The sequence below is a fragment of the Dama dama genome, chromosome 20 (assembly GCF_033118175.1).
Source record: "Dama dama isolate Ldn47 chromosome 20, ASM3311817v1, whole genome shotgun sequence".
In the NCBI taxonomy this organism is placed as follows: Eukaryota; Metazoa; Chordata; class Mammalia; order Artiodactyla; family Cervidae; genus Dama; species Dama dama.
Window position 1 is genome coordinate 4,084,651 of NC_083700.1, and position 23,515 is coordinate 4,108,165.

At 35.4% G+C, this 23,515-nt stretch overlaps 1 pseudogene; it reads left to right on the plus strand.

Moving 5' to 3' along the window:
- The window catches only part of LOC133041382 (RAB11-binding protein RELCH-like), an 86,607-nt pseudogene that overhangs the window by 30,124 nt on the left and 32,968 nt on the right, over window positions 1-23,515 (plus strand).

Here is a 23,515-nt window from a genome sequence, read left to right on the forward strand (position 1 = left end):
TTCCTGGTGACGCTCTGAGTTTTTGGTTATGTGTGCCTACAACTACTGAGTTCTGCTTACAGCTAACAGTTTACAGCCATATAATTATAAAACTGGTGTAAAGCAGGTGTAAGTCAGCCATGGTTTAGTGCAAAGTTATTTGGACCTTGTTTTCCTCGTTCCTTTTATCCCCCAGACCACGGCTAAGTAATGTTTACGTGGTATATACCAATGCAACTCTGCTGATGGTTAAAAATTGGTTTAAATACTTCCATGCTGATTGGTGATCAAAACTTTGTCTTCATTCCTTGGATTCTCCCTGGCCACCATGACATCCCTCTAGAAACTTCATTTGACTTTCCTGTGATCCTGAAAATAGAGGTTGTCAATGCTCTGCCCACTCAGGGCTTCCTGGACTTTGCCCATTCCAAAAAGAAGACCAGCATCCTTTTTAGTTGCTTGGTTCCGCATTCCAGTCTCCTTCCTTCTCCACCCCCCCACCAGTTTTGCCTTTTTGGCATCACCATAGGATCTGTAGGGACTTCAGAAGACCAGTTTGTACCCTCTGTATTTGCCCACATCAGATGAGGCCAGTTGATTCTTCTGGTGGTCCACCCTGAACTTACCAGTGTAGAAGCCCTGGCTCCTCAGATGTCCAGTGACTGGTACCTTTCTGGTGCTTCAGGCTGTGACTGTCAGTTATTGAAGCAGTTCCTGAACGTCTTTATAGGAACTGTAGTTTTCACGGGATGTTGACTCTGAGATAGATGGGAAGCCACCCTTGGCTACGTATTTTAACCCACTGGAATGGCGGGCACACCCGGCGTAGGAAAGATGCCACATGGGACAGGTGGAACCCATGAGGGCCCTGTGGGGTCAGGGAGCATCCACACTGTAGCTTCCCCTCTTCACCAACCCTGTTGATTCTTTTTTTCCCTTTACTGGAACAGGGTTGTTAAAACCTGCCAAATATTTGCTTGTCGTAGTCATCATAAATAAAGATGAGTGCCGTTGAGCGCTAGTTTTTATATAGCACTCGCTCCTTTCTGAACATTTTGTAAATGTATGTTAACTCATTAGGTTATAGAATTATCCTCATCTTCCACTCCCCAAGAAACCGAGGCACTCAGAGAGTCTTAAGACTTAAGTGGCAGAGCCAAGACTCAAATGTAGAATAGCCCAGCAACAGAGCCCACGACTCTGTACCATATGCCACCTCTTAGGGTGAAGGATTAAGTTTGACCTATGTAAAATGACATTCCAATATGTGCTTTTCATTTATTGCTTGAGAAAAGAGCTATTGAATGTTTAAAAATCTCAAACAGTATTACATGATTTAGGGGAAAAAATGATGTAATCATTTTTAGTTCAGCAGAGTCTCAGAGAGGAGTGAGCCATGAGAACAACAGCAGTATCCGCTGAAGGGGGGAGTCGTTGGAAGACTTCAGTGCAGCTGCCTCCTCCATAGTCATGGTTTAGTCGTGAGCATTGTTAATTGACAGCTGTGTCAAAAGAGCAAATCACATCAGTGATATCTGAAAATTAGCAAATCAAGTGGGAATTATTTCAATAGTTTTAGGGCTTATCCTCCTAATTATATCATTTGTTAAGTGGCATTATATTTAATTATATCATAAATGTTAGATATTATATGTTTTATGTTATTTATTAAGTGTTAAATACATGGTATTTTAGTTTCTTTGAAACTAACCAAATATGTTTAGTTTTTTATATTGTATTATTGTTCAAATGGTTATGTATTTGAAAATAACTTCAACCCAGAAAAAGACCACGTAATTATTTTCATTCCTCTATTTTTTATTTGAAAACTTAAAGTCAAATTTAAGAGGTTTATCATCATTCTTGTTATTAGGTATGTTGGTATTTTTAATTAGGGGAAACATGGATGTAAAAGCAAGATGTTATAACTAAGCAAAATGCTATAACCAAACATAAGTAAGAATGAAAATTTTAAATAGTTGGTAGGTTTTTGTTTTTCCTTTTTTTTTCAATATAAATTTATTTATTTTCACTGGAGGCTAATTACTTTACAATATTGTACTGGTTTTGCCATACACTGACATGAATTTACCACGGGTGTACATGTGTTCCCCATCCTGAACTCCCCTCTCACTTCCCTCCCCATCCCATCCCTCTGGGTCATCCCAGTGCACCAGCCCCGAGCACCCTGTATCATGCATCGAAACTGGACTGGTGATTAGTTTTGACCTTATATTTTTAATCTAAAGATTATACCCTTTCTCTTAAGTTTGGGGAAATAAAGTAATTCTTGCTTACTATATAATGCTAATATATAAATACATGTGGTCTTGAGAAAGACAAACATTATGTGATATCACTTATATGTGGAATCTAAAAATAATACCAGTGAATATATATATAAAACAGAAATAGACTTACAGACATAGGAAACAAGCTTGTGGTTCCCCAAAGCAGAGAGAGAGGGGAGGATGGGACAGGTTAGGAGTACAGGAGTAACAGATATGAACTACTAAACATGGGTTTACTTCATAGCAGAAAAGTTTATATCTAATATCTTGTAATAACCTATAATGAAATATAGGCTACAAAAAAATGGAATGACTATGCTATACACCTGAAACTAACACAATATTATGAGTCAGTGATACTTCAGTATAAATGAATGAATGGATGCAGTCTTTCATCTTCACTGGGAAAAGGAAGAAAATACATGTTATTACAAGATAACAGCCTTTTGACTCTTAGGGCTCTTTTACCATAGCCTGTTGTTGAACCACGTGTGTGATATGTGGCTGAAATTTTAAATTAATCACAATTCCCATTTCCAACGAGATTTTTGTCTCTTTACTAACCATTGGTAGTAACTTAGAAGCTAATTGAGAAGAGATAATTACCGTGTCATCTGTCATTGGATTACATGTAAACCTTACTGAGAAAGAACAAAAATTTCTGTTTGATGTTCCTGTACCAGTCTTGGGCAGAAGGAGTTTATAGATAACACAGGTTTTGAGTCCATTGCCCCTTGATGCAAATGTAGGGTCTGCTCCAACCATTAATAAACTGTTTATCTGACATATATATATATATGTGTGTGTGTGTATGTGTGTTTATATATATATATATATTTATATATGCGTGTGATATATATATATATGTATGTGATGATTTTCATCATCATTTTCCTAAATTTAAAAATCTGCTTATTTTTTCAAGTCTGTGCAGTGTTCCTTAAATGAGGAAAAGATCTCTAAATGAACATATGTTTATACAGCACCATTATTTTGAGTTTTGTGCTAAAAGAACTAAGACTAAAAAGTATTTTAAGATAGTGGTGATACACACTTGCATATATCAGAAGTCATGAGTGCCTGATTTTTAACTAAGCACTCAAGTACCCCTGATATAATACTAGTATTATTCAACCTTGATTGAGAAATAACTGTTTCAGCTAATCTAGAATGGCTGATACTGACTTAGTCATTAATTTTTTGGTAAGATTATAATATGCAGTATTACAATATACCTATATCTTTGCAGTTATTACTTTAGTTCCACTAAAATTGCATTCAACAGTGTTGGGCTGGTAGAGGGTTGGGGTAGTGGTGTGAGCAGGCTGGTAGCTGGTTCCTACAGTGTTTTTTAAAAAACATTCACTTCTTCAAACATTCTTATGAATTATAACATTTGAAAATGACTTGGAGATTGCTTGGTATAATGTATCATTTACGAAGTAATAAGTTTTGAGTTTTAATCCAATATCTTTTAATAAAGAAGTGACAAATTCATATGTGTGTAAATACATCTGTTCAGACCTTTCATGTAAAACTTTTTCACATAACTGCAATTATTTGATCATACTGTGCCTTTATAGAGATGTGCTGTAGCTTCAAAGATATGCCTTTGTCTTTTATAGTCTGTATTATGTCTTAAGAAACAAGCAGCAGAGTGAATTCATTTTGATAATCACTAGCTTTAAAAGCAGTGGTAACTTTTAATGGCATTTTGCAATGTGTGTGTAGATGTGCATAAAAATATAAATTCTTCCCGTCTGACTTGGGTTTTTCTGGCTTTCTGTGCCTTGATCATTCATTGTTTTGCTCTTGGTCACCTAAACTTTCACCAGTTGAATTGAGTTTTCCGTCCCCCACCCCCCACAGTTTGTGTTTTAACCAGTTTTTTTTTTTTTTTTTCTTTTTCATATTCTATCATTCTGGTGCAGGGCATTTCTGATCTGCAATTGTTCTGTAATTTGTCTTAGTAAATTGTAAGTGATACTGAATGTATGATATGTATACTTCCTTTGTTTATGGTATAGTGAAGTGCTTTTAAATCAAAACCTAGAGTTTTGAAATAGAAGAAAACTAAATCTTTTCTGTACTTACCTTACATGTCGAATCTGTGCAGTCTGACTTTAAATACAAACTCTAAGAGTTTCCAGAAGTGTAATTTTTAGGGAAAATGTTTCTACTTTGTTGCACAGAAATGTATGCAGATCAGCATTGCTGAGGACCAAAAAAAGAAATAGTCATATACACGTCATCTGATTTTTAGCTGTCCTTCCGTGTTGCTGCAGTGAAATTCTGTGCATCAAAATAATTGACCTTCATGTACTAGATGTGATTCAGTTATATCTTAAGTTTTTAATGAAAATGTGCAAATTGAGTGAATTCTGTTTTTTCCATATATTTTTATAGCTTTGTTGTCTCTGATAGCATTTCATTTGCCATCTTCTTTTTTCTGTTTATTAGTCAATCAGGAAAAAGTTGCATCTCTAAAGTTTTAAATTTATTCATCTTTATGCAGAACTATTTAAATAATATTTTTAATATACAGTTGTGACAAAGATCACTTAATTTTCTCAGAGCTTTTACTTCACAGAAATGACTTTTTCCCCCCAATACTTTTTTCTTCATAGCAGTATTTATATATTTTAAAGAAAATTCCCAGTAAAGACATAGTTAGATCTTGCTCATGATGAAACATTTCAAAAACCTCATTAAAATGTTTCCTCAGTATTCATGTTTATTGTATTAGACGCTGCAGTAAAAGGAGAAATCTTTAAGTTTCATTAGTACCTCTTACTGTGAACAAATATCTATTTGAAGAGTTGTCAGAAACTTTGAAATTCTACTTAATTTTATTCAGTATCCTTAGATAACTACACTCTTAGAATTGTACCCAATCATTTGCTTTAGAATGATTTAAATTGTAACTTAAAAAGCAAACGTATGTCTATTCTTTGGCTTTAAATGCAACCTAAAATAAATCCCTTGGAACTTTTTTTAGATATGTGTTTAGCATATCTGTGCTTGTTTATAGAAGACATATACTTTGTAGAAAAGTTGATAGACATCCCACATTTGTAAGATACTTAAAACATACTTCCTCAACATCTTAATGAAGGAATATATTCACTGTTTCTGTATGTTGATTTATAGCGTTATTCTAGATAAATATTTTTTGTAATCCTAAGATTTTCTTTAACTGTATTTGCTAGGACTTCATCTAAGTTTTGTGTTTTCCCCTAAAATTATGTCACCTGAAAACATTCCATTCCATTTCTTACCTAGACTGAGTGAAGCACAACACCTAAGGTTTTTATTTGCCTAAATGAGAATATGCCATAGATTTTATTTTTAAATAGAGCTATTCCTTGTCAGACAGCTAGAACATTTGATCAGTAGTCCCCTATATTCTAAAACTATGGAAAACAGTCACCAGTTTGCTTGCAAATCAGCTCTGCTGTGTGTGTTCACAAGTTTCATAAAGATTGCATGCTTTCTGTTTTCAATACAAATTGTATTTTTTTTTCATACCCACCCTTTTTAATTTTTTATTTTTGTTTCCCTTTTCTTGGTTGGATTGCCTGTGTGTGTTTATTCCAAATCCCTGTCCAGTCCTGGACTTTGAACTACGGAAAGCCAAGGAGACCATTCAGGCCCTCCGAGCCAACCTGACAAAGGCTGCAGGTGGTGTCCATACAACTTTTTTGAGACTTTTTCTACTTTGACAATGTAGAAGCAGCCGAGATATTTTCAAATGTAAAAGAGTAAAATATTATTTGTCTTTTCTTCCACCAGAACATGAAGTTCCTTTACAGGAACGAAAAAATTACAAATCAAGTCCTGAAATTCAGGTGGGTGAATGTCAGATCTAAAAGTATCTTCCATGTGAAATGGTAGCACAAGTATTGAAAGAGGAAGACTTACAGTGCTGTGTCCATCTTTTATCCGTCTCTAGGATCCAGGCAAACCTTTCGAAAAGAGAGCTCTAAACTTCTTAGTCAGTGAATTTTTTTGAAGAATAACTACAAGCTGACATCAATGACGTTTTCAGATGAAAATGATGATCAGGTACAGTTTCCTTTTTTTTTTTTAAGAATTTTTTTTCCTTTCTAATTTATAATATACTTATTTCCTCTTTTATCTAGCTTCTTTAATTGTTTTAAAAGTTATACATACAGTAAAATCCCATAACACCAAAATACTGAACAGAAAAGAAAGAAGATTTCAAATTGGTGAAGATTGGTTTCTATTTTAAGAAAGTAGAAAAAGAAAACTAACTGAAGTCCAAAGAAATTGAAAGGAAGGAAGTATTAAAAATGAGAATGTATCAGTGATATAGGCAACAGAGAACAACAGAAAAAAATTAATAACTACAAAAAACTGGGTATTTGAGGTAATGAAATTGGTAAACCTCTAGCCTGACTTATTAAGAAAAAGAGACAAGAAGCAAATTATCAGAATCTGGAATGAGCAAAGTTATACCACTGTAGAAATCTACTAGACTTTTAAGGAAGAAGTAAAGTAAATGAACAAGGTTATATCACTGTAGATACCTACCAGATATTTAAGGAAGAAGTAATACCACTTCTCCACAAACTCTTCTAGAAATTGCAGAGAAGGGAATTGTTGAAAACTCATTCTATGAGACCAGCACAATTCTGACATCAAAACCAGATACAGATCTGGCTAACAAAGAAAATTACAGGCTCATTTTCCTCATGAGCATGGATATAGAAAATCTGTATAACATTTTACTATATCAAATCCAACAATGTGTAAAAACGCTAATACACAATGACCAAGTGGTTTATCTGAGGAACATAAGATTGATTGGTCCAAAAATCAACCATTGTAATTCACCATTTTAAGAAACTTTTCAAAAGAGAAAAGAAATCATATGATCATCTCAAAAGAAAACATTTGACACAATCAAACGTGTCTTTCCCGTGAAAGCTTTAAAGAAATTAGGAATTGTGAGGAATTTCCTCAAATTCATAAAAGACATTTACAGAAAAACTATCACTAACATCATACTTAATGGTGGAAGATAAGGAATAAAACAGGAATATCTGCTCTCACTACTTCTGTTGAACACCATACTGAGGAATCTAGCCAGTACAAGGCAAGAAAAAGAAATAAAAGGCATATATTTTGGAAAAGAAGAAAGAAAACTTTCACTGGTAACATGATTATATATATAGAAAATCCTATAGACTGCGTTTAAAAAGACACTATAATAAGTGATGACAGACAAGTTGTAGGATACAAGATCAGTAAACAAAAATGAATTGTATTTCTGTATGCTAGCAACAAATAGACATTCAACTTTTAAAGATACCATTTACAAAAGTATCAAAAAATATAGGAGATACTTAGATGAAGGATTATGCACTGAAAACTATTATACATGCTGAAAGAAAATAAAGAAGACATAAAGAAGAGATATATTGTGCTAATAGATAAGATTCAGTATTGTCAAAAAGTGTCAGTTTCTGTAAAATTGATTTGTACTTTTAACACAATCTTAATCAGAGTCTCGCCAGCTTTTTTTGTAGAGGTTAGCTTATTCTAAAATTTCTATGGAAATAACATAGTATAGCCAAAACAACTTTAATAAAGAAGTACAAAATTAGGGGACTTCAACTAGTTGACTTTAAGATATTATAGTTCAGGCAGTATCTGATTGACATAAATGTAGACAGGTCATTGGAACTTAGTGGAGAGTCAAGAGATTAACTTACACATAGATGATCTTTTGATGTCTAACAAAGCACAAAGTAAATTCCATTCAGAAAGTAGTCTTTTTCACGATTGGTACTGTAACATTTTGATATCTATGTACCTCCAAAATCGAACTTCAAACCATACCTCACACCATATACAAAAAGTAATTCAAACAGATCATGGATTTAGATGTAAATTCTAAGCTCTTAGAAGAAAACATGGAGAAATTCATTGCAACCCTGGAAGGTAGGCCAAGATTTCTCGTGTATGACACCAAAAGTATGGTATTCTTCATCAAATCTGTGTTCTTATCAAAGTCAATGACTTCTCCTCTTTGAAAGCGACTCTAAACAAGTGAAAAGATGAGCCATAGATTAGGTAAAATATTTCAAGTAACATATCTGATAAAGAATTTCTATCCAGAATATTTAAAGAACTCTCTAAAGTGAATAATTTTTAAAAGAAGACCCAATTTTTTTTCTTTTTTCTTTTTCTAATTTTTTTCCAATTATTTTTATTAGTTGGAGGCTAATTACTTTACAATATTGTAGTGGTTTTTGCCATACATTGACATGAATCAATGACAAAAAATTTATACAGATGCTTCAACAAAGAACATATATGGATATCAAATAAGTGCATGATAAAAGATGTTCTACATCTTTAGTCATTAGGGAGATAAAAATTAAGTCACAATGAAATACCATAGCACACTTACTAGAAGGTTTAACTGAGACTGTACCAAGTCTTGGCAAAGATGTGGAGTAAGTAGAAATATCATCATTGCTCTTGGGAGTCCAAAATGGTGCAGTCACTTTGGAACATTTTTTGGCAGCCTATTTAAAAAAAAGTAAAACCTTCACCACCTATATGACTCGCTCATTCCATTCGTAGATATTACAGTCCAAGAGAAGTGAAGAGAGATGTTTATACCAAGACTCCTACACAGTGTTCACACCAACTTTCTTTATAATAGCCAACATTAGGGAGACAACCGAAGCATCCAAAAGCAGGCAGTTGAGTAAAAAATTCTGATGTATCGTTACAGTGAAATGCTAACTCAGCAATAAAGAAAAGTGAACCTCTGACAGATACAACAACATAGATTAGTCTGAAAATCAATAATCTGGATGAAAGAAACCAGGCAAATAGAGTACTTGCTGTATGCTTCCGCTTATATAAAATTCTAAGAAATGTAAACTTGTAACAGTGACAGAAAACAGAACAGTATTTGCCTAGGAACAGGGCATCTGTGAGGAAAAAGGGGGAAGTATTACACAAGCAGCCAGTAAAACTTTGGGGCGTGAACAGTTCATCTTTTTTTTTTCATAGCTTTGGTATTTAATCTTTTTTTTTTTTTCCTCTGCTTTATTTGTTTATTTTTGGCTGTGCTGGGTCTTCATTGCTGTGCTGGCTTTTCGCTAATTGCAGCGAGCGGGGGCTACTCTGTAGTTGCAAAACAGGGTCTCTAGGGGTGTGGGCTTCAGTAGTTGCAGAACATGGGCTCAATAGTTGCAACTCCCAGGCCTTAGATCAATCAGGCTCAGTAGCTGTGGCACACAGGTTTAGTTGCTCCAGGACATGTGGGATCTTCCCAGATCAGGGATCGAACCTGTGTCTCCTGCACTGGTAGGCAGATTCTTTTTTTTTTTTTTGGCTTTATTTATTTATTTATTTTCTTTTTCATTTATTTTTATTAGTTGGAGGCTAATTACTTTACAATATTGTAGTGGTTTTTGTCATACATTGACATGAATCAGCCACCACTGAGCCACCAGGGAAGCCCCCAAGTTCGTCTTCTTGATTGCACTGATCTCTTTAGGTGTGTACTCAGATGGCAAAACTTAGCAGATTGTACATTTTAGATTAGCTTGTGGATTTAAGACTTCCCTGGTGGCTCAGACAGTAAAAGCGTCTGCCTACAAGGTGGGAGACCCAGGTTCAATCCCTGGGTCAGGAAGATCCCCTGGAGAAGGAAATGGCAACCGACTCCAGTGTTCTTGCCTGGAGAATCCCATGGACGGAGGAGCCTGGTAGACTACAGTCCAGGGGGTCACAAAGAGTTGGATTTAAACTGTGTGGTTTGTTATTTATTAATTATATACCCCAATAAAACTATTTTATAAATGGCAGTGCAAGTGCTCATCATTACTTATTCTTTAACCACTAAGTGATGTTTAATGGTCATTTCAACTGACCTTAAAGCAGTTCTATCCTAGAGCTCTCACTCCTTTCATGTTTAACCTCTGCCTAAAATGTAAGACTTTTTACCTGATTTTATTTTTTGATCATTTATATTAGTGACCTGATTTTATCTTCATGGCTCTATTGTTACCTAAGATTATCTCTTATCTCCCTTGACTAGCCTATAATCTTCTTGAGGCTAAATGAATCTCTTGTTCATCTCTGTATCTGCATGAACAGTAACACTCAATACACACTTTTTGATAGTTTTCTTATATTTTTATCTGCATATAATCCTTGTCTTACTATTTTTTGGTTCCCTTGCCCATTCTTTCCTTTACTTCCTATTTTTCCTTTCTGTGGTGCTATGTGAAATTTTCTTATTGTAAATAAACATTCTTTATTTTCAACTTCTCTCTGAATATACTTTTTAATTTTAGAAATTTATTATTTTTTAATTCTTTGGTTGTGATGGGTCTTTGTTGCTGCACGTGGGCTTTCTCTAGTTGTGGTGAGCTGGGGTTACTCTTCACTGTGGGGTACACGGGCTTCTCATTCCTTGGTTTCTCTTGTTGCCAAGCTCAGGCTCTAGGTGCATAAGTCTCAGTAGTTGCAGGTTGCAGGCTCAGTCATTGCAGCCCTCAAGTTCTAGAGCTTGCACTCAGTAGCTCCAAGGCAGGTGGAATCTTCGCAGACCAGGGACGCAACCCAGGTCCCCTGCATTGGCAGGCAGGCTCTCATCCACTGTGCCACTAGGGAAGTCCAGAATATCCTTCTTGCTATAACAAAAACTTGTCTCTCCACTGAGGACCCTGTTTCCCTTATTTTCCAAGTATGAGGTGGGGGTGCATCTCACACTCTAATCCTAGACACTTCCTGATTCCCAGGATGTTTATTCACCGGGCACATACACTTTGACATTATCACACAATTATGTTGAGTTTTCAAGATATTAGCAACAAGGAAAAGATACATCTCAAAAATGCAAGATAAAACAGCCACATAGATTTTTTGAATGCTACTGTTTTTTATCTTTTAGGATTTTGAACTATGGGATGATGCAGGATTAAACATTCCAAAACCTCCAGACTCACTACAGCCCTACCGATATTTTGGAAATCATCAAGTAACTGGAAAGACCTTGTGGACGTGACCAGTGGTGTATAAGAAGACGAATTAGAGGCTCTGACACCAGTTTTAGGCAACCTTCCTTCAACCCTTGAAACTCCTCAGACTGTAGAGGTGAGAGCTATTAATAATCAAGTCTACAAAAAGTGTTTAAGCCATGTCAAAGCAGACTATGAGATCTTGAGTTCCTGTTTTTCTCCCATTTTGATTTTAGAACTCCTTGCTAGTGCAGAAATAAGAAGATAAAATTAGTTTATTAAACAGTGAAAAATGGTCTTTGATGGAACAAATCAGAAGACTTGAAAGGTTAGTACTTAATCATCATTTCTATAAAACCTCTTAAAATTATTAAAGAAATTGACAGATTATATAAACATATAAGATAATATTTCAGTGGTAAGCTATAATTTTTCATATCCTAATACTTCTGGGGGAAAAAAAATCTTACAATTGCTTATATACTTAATGTGTTCTTTTCCCCCCAAAAGTTGTTAATCACTGTAATAATCATTAAGTCATATATGTCTTAGAACCAAGGAGTAAGATATTTTTTACCTTCTTTAGGTTGTATCAGTAGTAATAAAGTAACTTCTTCGTGCTAGTGTTATACATATTTTCCATTCATTATTTCATTTAATTCTTACACTCATGATGTGGGTTAGATGGAATTTTCCACATTTCACACATGAAGAAGGCTAAGTGATAATCCAAAGCATAGTTTATAAAACCATTTTTATGTTTTGTAAGAGTTTGTGGCTATATTTCTATATGAAGCATCAATATACATGGTACAGAAAAGAATAAATAGTTGCCAAACCCCTTTCTATTAATATGTTATACTTTTAAAGCATTAAATCCAGTATGAGGTTTATGCTATTGCCAAAGTCTTAAAAAATACAATTCCTCACCAATAATTTCTCTTTCTTTTACAGTGAAATGGACTTCCTCAAAAATGAACACTTTGCCAGCCCTGTAGTTTGTGACATTGTTCAGCCTTCTTTGGATCAGTCTCCCCACAAAGACTCTGAAGACAGTGGAAAGAATTGAGTTATAAATAGTTTGGACAAGGGAGAAAACAAGGATGTCTATCTTTCAAAATCAGATGAAGTTGATTCCACTGTTCCTAAAGAGAATTTCCCACATTCTTTCCCCAGTAGAGAAAGAGAAGGAATACCATCTTCTTCTCCATCAAGTAAAAACACGGTCCATTTTGATAAACCCAATAGGTTAGTATGTGTTCTGTGTTTTTGTGTGTGTGTGTGTGTTCTGTGTTTTGAAATGCATCTTTCAGCTATTTAGTACATTATCAAACTAGAAGAGTTTCAGTTCTTATTTTGCAGATCAGATACATGAATTTTTATGTGTCTGACATGAACTTAACACATAGCAGAGTCCACATCACTGCAAAAAAATCACAAGTAATGGCTAAGTTAAATTGTGTTAAAGAGGAATAGACCATAAATGAACTAGGTCCTATTTTAGCTAAGTACTGAAACCCATAAATAATATGTATGTTCTGTGTGCTGTATTTTACCCAGTGTTTTTTTATCTTTTCTGTGTTCTACAGTCATTATCAGATTCAGTAGAAAGCTTTGATATTAAATAGTTGCCTTTATAAAAAGGCGATTAGTTCTTGATCTTAGTCCTTTTTCCTGTGTCTGCTTCCATTAGTAATGTTGTGTCATTAATGTTATCTTAATTCATTTAATTTTTATTGAATAGCAATGATTGAACTTAGATGACTAAAGCAGGGTCCCTTGCCCATCATGATTATGTTTCCTAGTAGAGGAGACAAAAAGTATTTACATTATAATGTGAAAAAAGAATATTCTCTAAGAGAGGAATATTTATTGAGATCTTTTTATATATCAGGCACAGTTCTAAATACTTTACATATGCTAGCTTAGTTAATCCTCACACATACCTTGTGATGCATTCTGAGCCAGTCATACTTCTTCCTCCTATTAAATGGAGGAGTATTAGAGCAAGTGTTGGGATGTAATAGGAAAGCATGACTAATTTGTTTTAGACTTAAAGGTACTCATTATTAGTGAGAAGTATTTGATTTTTGTTTTTCCCAAAGCAAATTTTTTTTACTCATATGCCACAACTTTGTGTGTGGTTGTGTGTGATCAAAATAGACATGGCCCAGTCCTCAAAGTGCATTTAATCTAATATGGTTAAGATATAGTCATAAAAATAATGCAGTGGCATTTGTAGTCGTTCTTAATGTCTAGTAGTTCCATATATCTCCTTTATAGTCCAAAGCCACTCTCAGCAGAAAGATGATTGTTAAATTTATCCAACTAACTTTTTTAGCTCTTAACTGTATGTCAGGCAATGTTAATGAAGAGTATGAAGTTTAAAAGAAGAGTGAAATTGTTAGTTGCTCAGTCATGTCTGACTCTTTGGGACCCCATGCAGTATAGCCTGCCAATTTTCTCGAGGTCCATGGAATTCTCCAGGCAAGAATACTGGAGTGGGTAGCCATTCCCTTCTTCGGGGGATCTTCCCAACCCAGGGATCCAGGCCAGGTCTCCTGCATTGCAGGCAGATTCTTCACCATCTGAGCCACTAGGGAAGCCCAAATGAAGCCACTAGAGAAGCCCAAATGAAGAGTACAGTAATGGTAACCAGACATATGGTACCCTTCGGTTACAAACTTTACAGTATGAGAGAGACTGTCAGGCAATTATAATATTGTAAAAGGCGGTAATATAAGAGAAGTTCAGCTTGCTTGGGGAACACACAGTCAGGGTACCTAACCTCCTCATCAGAGTAGGGAAGGTTTCAGGGAAAAAGTATTTTCTAACTTTATACCTGAGGAGTAAGTAGCAGTGAACCAGGCAAAGAGATAAGAGGAAGTCTTCCCCCTAAGAGGGACTAACAGGAGCAGGAAGAACACTGCAATTGGGGAGCTAAGAAGGATTTATGAAGATTGAAGCAAAGCATGCAAATGAGAAGAAAACAGGAGGGGAAATTGGAGAATTAAGCTGAGACTAAGTCATATAAGCTGTGTTGACTCATTTTAGAGACTTGGAACATGATGGTATCTAAGTTTTAAAAGAAAGTAAGGAAAACCATTAGACCATTCAGGTATGACCTAAATCAAATCCCTTAGGATTGTACAGTGGAAGTGACAAATAGATTTAAGGGACTAGATCTGATAGACAGAGTACCTGATGAACTACGGATGAAGGTTCGTGACATTGTACAGGAGACAGGGAGCAAGACCATCCCCAAGAAAAAGATATGCAAAAAGCCAGAATGGTTAGCTGAGGAGGCCTTACAAAGAGCTATGAAAAGAAGAGATGTGAAAGGCAAAGGAGAAAAGGAAAGATATACCCATTTGAATGCAGAGTTCCAAAGAATAACAAAGAGAGTTAAGAAAGCCTTCCTCAGTGATCACTGCAAAGAAATAGAGGAAAACAATAGAATGGGAAAGACTAGAGATCTCTTCAAGAAAATTAGAGATACCAAGTGAAATTTTCATGCAAAGATGGGCACAATAAAGGACAGAAAAGGTATGGACCTAACAGAAGTAGAAGCTATTAAGAAGAGGTGGCAAGAATACACAGAAGAACTGTACAAAAACATCTTCACCACCCAGATAATCACGATGGTGTGATCACTCACTTAGAGCCAGACATCCTGGAATGTGAAGTCAAGTGGGCCTTAGGAAGCATCATTATGAACAAAGCTAGTGGAGGTGATGGAATTCCAGGTAAGCTATTTCAAATCCTAAAAGATGATGCTGTGAAAGTGCTGCACTCAATATGCCAGCAAATTTTGAAAACTCAGCAGTGGCCACAGGACTGGAAAAGGTCAGTTTTCATTCCAATCCCTAAGAAAGGCAATGCCAAAGAACGTTCAAACTACCACACAATTGCACTCATCTCACACGCTGGTAAAGTAATGCTCAAAATCTCCAAGCCAGGCTTCAACAGTACATGAACTGTGAACTTCCAGATGTTTAAGCTGGAATTAGAAAGGGCAGAGGAACCAGAGATCAAATTGCCAACATCCGCTGGATCAAGGAAAATGCAAGAGTTCCAGAAAAACATCTATTTCTGCTTTATTGACTATGCCAAAGCCTTTGACTGTGTGGATCACAATAAACTGTGGAAAATTCTGAAAGAAATTGGAATACCAGACCACCTGACCTGCCTCTTGAGAAACCTGTATGCAGGTCAGGAAGCAACAGTTAGAATTGGACAGGGAACAACAGACTGGTTCCAAATAGGAAAAGGAGTACGTCAAGGCTGTATATTGTCACCCTGCTTATTTAACTTCTGTGCAGAGTACATCATGAGAAACACTGGGCTGGAAGAAGCACAAGCTGGAATCAAGATTGCCGGAAGAAATATCAATAACCTCAGATATGCAGATGACACCACCCTTATGGAAGAAAGTGAAGAGGAACTAAAAAGACTCTGGATGAAAGAGAAAGAGGAGAGTGAAAAAGTTGGCTTAAAGCTCAACATTCAGAAACTAAGATCATGGCATCCGGTCCCATCACTTCATGGCAAATAGATGGTGAAACAGTGGAATCAGTGGCAAACTTTATTTTGGGGGGTTCCAAAATCACTGCAGATGGTGACTGGAGCCATGAAATTAGAAGACGCTTACTCCTTGGAAGGAAAGTTATGACCAACCTAGATAGCATATTAAAAAGCAGAGACATTACTTTGCCAGCAAAGGTCCATCTAGTCAAGGCTATGGTTTTTCCAGTAGTCGTGTGTGGATGTAAGAGTTAGACTATAAAGAAAGCTGAGTGTTGAGGAATTGATGCTTTTTATCTGTGGTGTTGGAGAAGACTCTTGAGAGTCCCTTGGACTGCAGGGAGATTCAATCATCCTGAGTGTTCATTGGAAGAACTGATATTGAAGCTGAAACTCCAATACGTAGGCCATCTGATGCGAAGAACTGACTCATTGGAGAAGACCCTGATGCTGGGAAAGATTGAAGGCGGGAGGAGAAGGGGACGACAGAGGATGAGATGGTTGGATGGCATTACTGACTCAATGGACATGAGTTTGAGTAAACTCTGGGAGTTGGTGATGTATAGGGAGGCCTGGTGTGCTGCAGTCCGTGGGGTCGCAGAGTTGGACATGACTGAGTGACTGAACTGAACTGAACTGAAGTTTTAGAAAGAGTCCTCTAGAGTAGTGGTAATTAGAAGGTAGCAAAAATGGAGACTCATGGGATATCTTTTGGAAGAGTCCAAGAAAGAAATGGTGGAATTTTCTGTATTGGAAAGATGTAGATAGATTTATAAGACAGTTAGAAGGTAAAAATTGATTGGATTAGGAGCTGAAAACTAAGGGAAGGATAAAGACTTTCTGGCTTGGGCAGTTAGATGCGTTGTAGCTCCCTCCGCTGAAAGAATAGGGGAGGGGGGACGTAATGAGCAAACAGGGCTTCAGCTTTGGCACACTCCAAAATCAGATGCTACTGGGGGCCGCTTTGTGGTGTATACTAAATAACTTCTGTTATGTAACCTTAGATGTTACCTCTTTTTTTCATAGATTAAGCACATGAAGTACAACTCATAATTACAATATTATGAATACTATTACATAGAGACCAGTGTTATTTTACAAATATAAATATTTTAACTTTCTTTATTAAACATAAATAGGCTAATATTTTCAATTACAAAAAATCCTTTAAAATATATGCGAATGTTGAATGAGTCTCTACTTCATTTATTTTTAATTTTTAGTTCTTTTGTGTGGGTTTCTGACATTAAGGGTTATCATTATCATGATATAGATCTGCAGAACTTCGCAGCAACATTCCAGGTTAGCCTTCGCAGCCACTCTTTACCTTTCTGGGACCAGAGACAATTCAGGAAGAAAAAAAAAAATCCTCATTTCAGGTTTTGCAAACACTTTCTATAGTCATTGACCTACCATACAACTTCAGGTTTAATCCATTAGCATTTTTAAGACATTCATTCACATAATATCAAGCTCTTTTAAGATCAGCAGCTATTGCTATTCCTTTTTCCCTGTATGATTCTCCAGTGACGTGACCTTAAATCTTGTGTAGCTGAGGAATTCAAACATTTGTGGGGTAGGATTCATGCGATGATGGGAATTATAACCTGCAACTTACTTTCTCCTTAAACGCCATTTTAACTATTTGGTATTGTCCCATTTTCATTCAGTGTTTTTTTCTAGGAAGTTGTCTCCTGCTTTCCATCAAGCTCTACTCTCTTTCTGTCGAATGTCAGCAGATAGTCGTTTAGGATCAGAGGTAAGTTATACCAGATTCTTGCAACTTTTTCAAAACATTCTGTTTTTCTTGTTAGCATTTTACCCCCAATATAATTGTAACACAACTCTGTTTCAAGCACAAATCTGTTATTTAAACTAACAAACACTCTAAGAAATAATTCCAGAGTTTTCAGCTTTTAAGGAAAGTAGTTGATTATTTTTATCTTTGGATTAAAGCTCTGTTTAGTATGAAAGTGACTCTTTACAGTCTAGTTTTAATTTTTTATGTCTACCAACCTACAATTATATGCCTCTCTATGGTGTAATTTAGAAAACCAAGTCAGGTGTATATATTATTTATAACTTCAGTTATTTTTAGATTACTCCATTTTTAATTTCTCTAGGATTGATTGTCTTTGATTGCAGAGTTTATTGGCTCTCGGATTTCTTTTCATCAAGTCCTTTGTAACGGTTGTTGCAGGCTTATCTTAAAAGGGTGTTTTTTTTTCTCCTTTCTTGATACTTCTCCCTTTCTATTAATACCTTTCTTGTGGTTGATTACACTTCACCTCTTCTGGGCTTCTGTCCCACAGTTGTCGTTAAGAATCTGAAAGAGCTAGAGAATGGTTTGGATGCAGTCTGGCAGTTCTCATTGTAAGACTGGGGCAGCCCCCATGGACTTCCCCTTGCATGCGTTTTCATTATGCAAACCACTCTTTCACCTTAGCCAAAGATCGTGACTTTGCAGGTACCTTTCCCCCCAAAACAAAGATTAAAAACCATCAAAGCTGCCCCAGTCCTCTGTTATTGCTCTTTGTTCCCAGAACTGAAGTCTAGTAAGCCTCCCTGTCTGCTCCCTTGCTTCTTACTAGTGTTTTAAATCCATTTCTGGTCTACAAAAATGTTTGTCCTGTTTGGAATCTCAGGTGGTTGTTGTTTTTGTTTTCCTCCTCATCATAAATTGTCCTTTTGAATATGTATTTGAAACAGAAGTGACAGGGTCCAAATCATAGCCTTGAAGTCCCGTCACGCACAGGAGGCCTCCAGTGTCGTCTTTGATTAACCCTGTGGTCTTCTAGGTGTCTCGGATTGCAGACAGACGAGCATCATGCTAATGCTGGGGCGCTGCCCACCGCACATCGTCCCTAACGTGCAGTTGGCCAAGAGAGAGGTGAGACCCATAGAAGTACTGTCATCCCCCAGATCATCATGTTGTCCATTTTTCGTCATTTTGAAGTTTAGTGTTATATTTTTATTTTGTTAAAGTCTATTACTTGCAATCATATTCTTACTTTTGTGCATGCATCTCTGCTGCTAGAGAATGGTTTTACACCTCTGTCAGGTGAGTTCAGTAAAACTGCATGGTATTCATGTTTTCCAATTTTGCTTAAAGCGTCATTAGCTTTTACACCACTAACTATTACTATAGGTCCATTTATGTGCCATGAACACTGTCCGTTCTCTACATTACCAGTTAACTAATTTATTTGATCTCTCTCTTGATATGATATGTGTGACTTGCCTACAGAAATAGACAGTCTTGGGATTGAACATTAATAGGGACTAATAATATAACTCTTTTCTCAAGTGTACTTGTAGTTACCTCTTGTCAATGTTAGTTTTATTGTATTTATTTGGCAGTAGTTAGACTTGTCTTAGAATAGGATAGTTATAATATTGTCTGCAATAACTTTTGAGAGTATCTTTTTCATTTTTCTTGTAGCTAACCTGTTATTGACAGATGCTTTAAATGTCTAAAATAGAGTAGCAGATTTATTTTGGTACACATTGCCTATACTATAAGCCATAAATACTATAGAAAGTATTCTTTAGAGTTCTATTTCGCCATTAAAAGATTAAGGAAAAATTATCTGTAATCTCATTTAAATAGTGAATGATTTATATGCAAACAAGTTTATTTATTTGAATTATTCAATTTATGAAATAAATTTGCACTTCACAGATTTTTTAAATAGGTTAAGAATATTATCGAACGTGTCCTACAAGTTTTCTTTTGTTATCCTCTTAATCTTTACCACTGGTTTTAATCATAATTCATGGGACCTACAGTATGATAGGTACACAATGCATTGGCAAAACCCATATGAGAGCTTATCCTTAATTATCTGTTTAGCACAAGGAATTTATACTGATCCTCAAGAAAACATATATGTAGAGCTTTAATAATTTTTATACCTATAGGTACTTTTAATTTAAAAATGGTAAACATGACTGTTTTCTTACTTATGGTATTATTTTACATAACATTTAAGAATAGTTGTGAGATATTAAAAAGTATGAAAATTTTCTATGTCTTGAAGGATCAGTGTCCACTTTCAGATTGTTCTGCAGTTCTGCCTGGCAGGATGGTGTTTGAGTTTCTTTTTTCCTTTTTCAGCTTGTAACATAATCTGTGCAATGCATTAATGTTTGCATCCCTTTTACTATGTTTTCTTAAGATAATCTTTAAAATAGCATAGAAACCTAATTGCTATGAGATGCAGTTTAAGCTTTTTTTTAATTTTTATTTTCCCTTTTTTAATCATAAAAAACTCTACCACTAAAATCTGATTGCACTGCATGAAGTCTTTATAAATTTGCATTGTCAGTAATCAGATATATTATATATGTAAATATAAAGTGAAAGAGGAGAGTGAAAAAGTTGGCTTAAAGCTCAACATTCAGAAAACTAAGATCATGGCATCTGGTCCCATCACTTCATGGCAAATAGATGGGGAAACAGTGTCAGACTTTATTTTGGGGGGCTCCAAAATCACTGCAGATGGTGACTGGAGCCATGAAATTAGAAGATGCTTACTCCTTGGAAGGAAAGTTATGACCAACCTAGACAGCATATTAAAAAGCAGAGACTTTACTTTGCAAACAAAGTTTGGTCTACTCAAGGCTATGGTTTTTTCCAGTGGTCATGTATGGATCTGAGTGAGAGTTGGACTGTGAAGAAAGCTGAGCGCTGAAAAATTGATGCTTTTGAACTGTGGTGTTGGAGAAGACACTTGAGAGTCCCTTAGACTGCAAGGAGATCCAGCCAGTCCATCCTAAAGGAGATGAGTCCTGGGTGTTCATTGGAAGACTGATGCTGAAGCTGAAACTCCAGTACTTTGGCCACCTGATGCGAAGAGTTGACTCACTGGAAAAGACCCTGATTCTGGGTGGGATTGGGGGCAGGAGAAGAAGGGCACAATAGAAGATGAGATGGCTGGATGGCATCACCAACTCGATGGACATGAGTTTGAGTAAACTTCAGGAGTTGGTGATGGACAGGGAGGCCTGGCGTGCTGTGATTCATGGGGTCGCAAAGATTATTTGTATCGTATTTTGTTTTACCAGAAAATTTACCATTTCTAATGTACCAGAGTTGTATTCCCTCAAAATTAAATTGGTAAATAATGAGGTTTATCTTGCCTTTCTTTGAAACTAATCCCAGTGTATAGAAGCACAAAACTTTTATTTGATTTTATCCTTTGATATTGGATTGCTTGTATTTCATATTTTACCCTAGTTCCATAAATTTATATTTTTTAAAAGGTCTTATGATTTAAGGATTAATATTTTTGTTTTTTCTTTTTTCTCAAGTTTTTTGTGTTCTTTTATCAGTGTAAGCCTTTTTATCAGTATGTGAATACAATTAAAATGTCCATTTGTATGATTGATCATAGCAATATCCTAGATAATTTACAAAATAAAGCATTAAAAACAGAGTGTAAGGTTTGATTAAATAATGTATATTCATGGTTTAACATCTTTTGAATTTGAAAAGAGGTACAATAAGAGCTTTTCTTCCCCTGTCCCTGAGCTATCATCTCACATGCAGTAAATTTTAGTAAATCCTTTGCCCATTTTTTAAGTGGATTGTTTGTCTTTGAATTGTAAGAGGTCTTACAATTCTGGATATTAAACTCTGACCTCATATCTGATTTGCAAGTAGTTTCTTCCATCCTGTAGTTGATGTTGTCCTTAAATGGACAGATGTTTTTCATTTCTGTGAAATCTGATTTCTCTATTTTTTTCTTTTGTTGCTTATGTTTTTGGTTTCCATCTAAGAATCCATTGCCAAAGCTGAAGTCAGAAAGATTTACCCCTATGTTTTCTTCTAATAGTTCTCTACCTTTAGCTCTTATATTTAGGTGATTGATCCATGGTTTTGTTTTGTTTTTTGTTAATATATGGAGTGAGGCAGGAGTTCAGAACTGTATTCTTTTCATGTAGTTACCCAGGTGTCCCAGCACCATTTGTTCAAGAGACAGTTGTTTCTTTATTGAATGGTCATGGCACCTTTGTCAAAAATCAGTTTGATGTAGACGTTTGGATTCATTTGTATACTTTCAATTCTGTACCATGGGTCTTTATGTTTATCTTTATGGCTGTTCCACTCTATTTTGATTACTGTAGCTTTACAGTAAGTTTTCAAATTAGGAAGTATGAGTCTTCCAGATTTGTTCTCTTTTTCAGTATCATTTAGCCATTTAGGGCCCCTTTTGGTTCCACATGATGAGATGCTCAGTTTTGGTCTCTGCCATAAAAGTCATTTGAATTTTGATAGGCATGGCACTGAATCTGTGGATCACTTTGAGGAATATTGACATTCAAACAGCATTAACTCTTGTAGTTTATGAACAGGAAATTCTTTATAGGATTTGCACACAGAATGTGTTAAGAATTGTTCCTCCTTTTCTGTACTTTCAAAGAGTTGAGTAGGACCAGTATTAATAATTCCTTAAATGTGTTTTAGAATTCACAAACAAAGTCATCTGATCCTAGAGGTTTTTAAATTATTGATTCAATCTATTTGCCTGTTATAGGTCTGTTTTGATTTTCTGTTTCTTCTTGTGTCAGTTTTGGTCATTTATGTGATTCTAGGAATTAATTCATTTATTATCTAACTTGTTGGTGGGCCATTGTTGATGGTATTCACTTATTATCCTTTTAATTTTTTTAAGTTTGTTACTAATATCCTCTCCTTTATTTCTGATTCCAGTTGTTTGCATCTTCTCTATTTTTCTCTTAGTCAGTCAAAGTAAAAGATTGTCAATTGTATTGATCCTTTCAAAGAGCCAGCTTCTGATGTTATTGATTCTGGTTTGTTTTTTGTTTTGTTTTGTTTTGTTTTCAGTCCTTTAGGACTTATCTCTGCTGTAATCTTTATTATTTTCTTCTTTCTGCTGGCCTTTAGTTTAGTTTCCTTTTTGTGGCAAGGTTGTTGAATTGGAATCTCTCTTTTTTTTTAAATGTAGGTGATTATGGCTATAAATTTCCCTCTATGTTCTGCTTATGCTGCATCTCACATGTTTTGATATGTTCTGTTTTTCATTTATCTCAAAGTATTTTAATTTCCTAGTGATTCCTTTGAGCCACTGGTTGTTTTAGAGTGTGTTGTGTAAAATGTGTATCATTAAAGCTATAAAAAGAAAAAAGATAAAGGAGAGCACCAATTCCCTAAAAGCCTTAAAAATTAGCTAGTAACTCTAAAGACGCGTTCATCTTCTAAGAAACCAAACTTTACTCTTTTACATTACCATTTGTGGTTGCTTTATGGTAAATTTTTAACTCAAGAGTAATAATATAACTTATAATTGTATGAGTGTAATGTAGTACAAGTATAGTAAAGTAAATAGTAAGTTGCATAAGCTTGGTCCACCTTCTTCACCCATGTTGTGTTTGTGTGTGTGTATCTTGTAATTTTCAGAGCAAATCACATGCTCTTTAGGAGTATGAGAGTTTAAAAGTCACTTAAGTATTTCAGTTAGGCTTCCTAAAGGCTGAGACCTGGGAATTATAGATATTAGTAATTCTAAGAATAGGTATTTTAGCTGCCCTTGATGTATAAAACTTTTCCAGAGGTGAGTAATCTTGCCTTTTCCATATATAAATCTTTGTAATGTTTTTTTCTTTGTATGTTACTACCAACATCATGACAAATTTCAACCGAAAATCCAAATCAAAGGGTGTATACCTATCAGTATTTGAATTTAA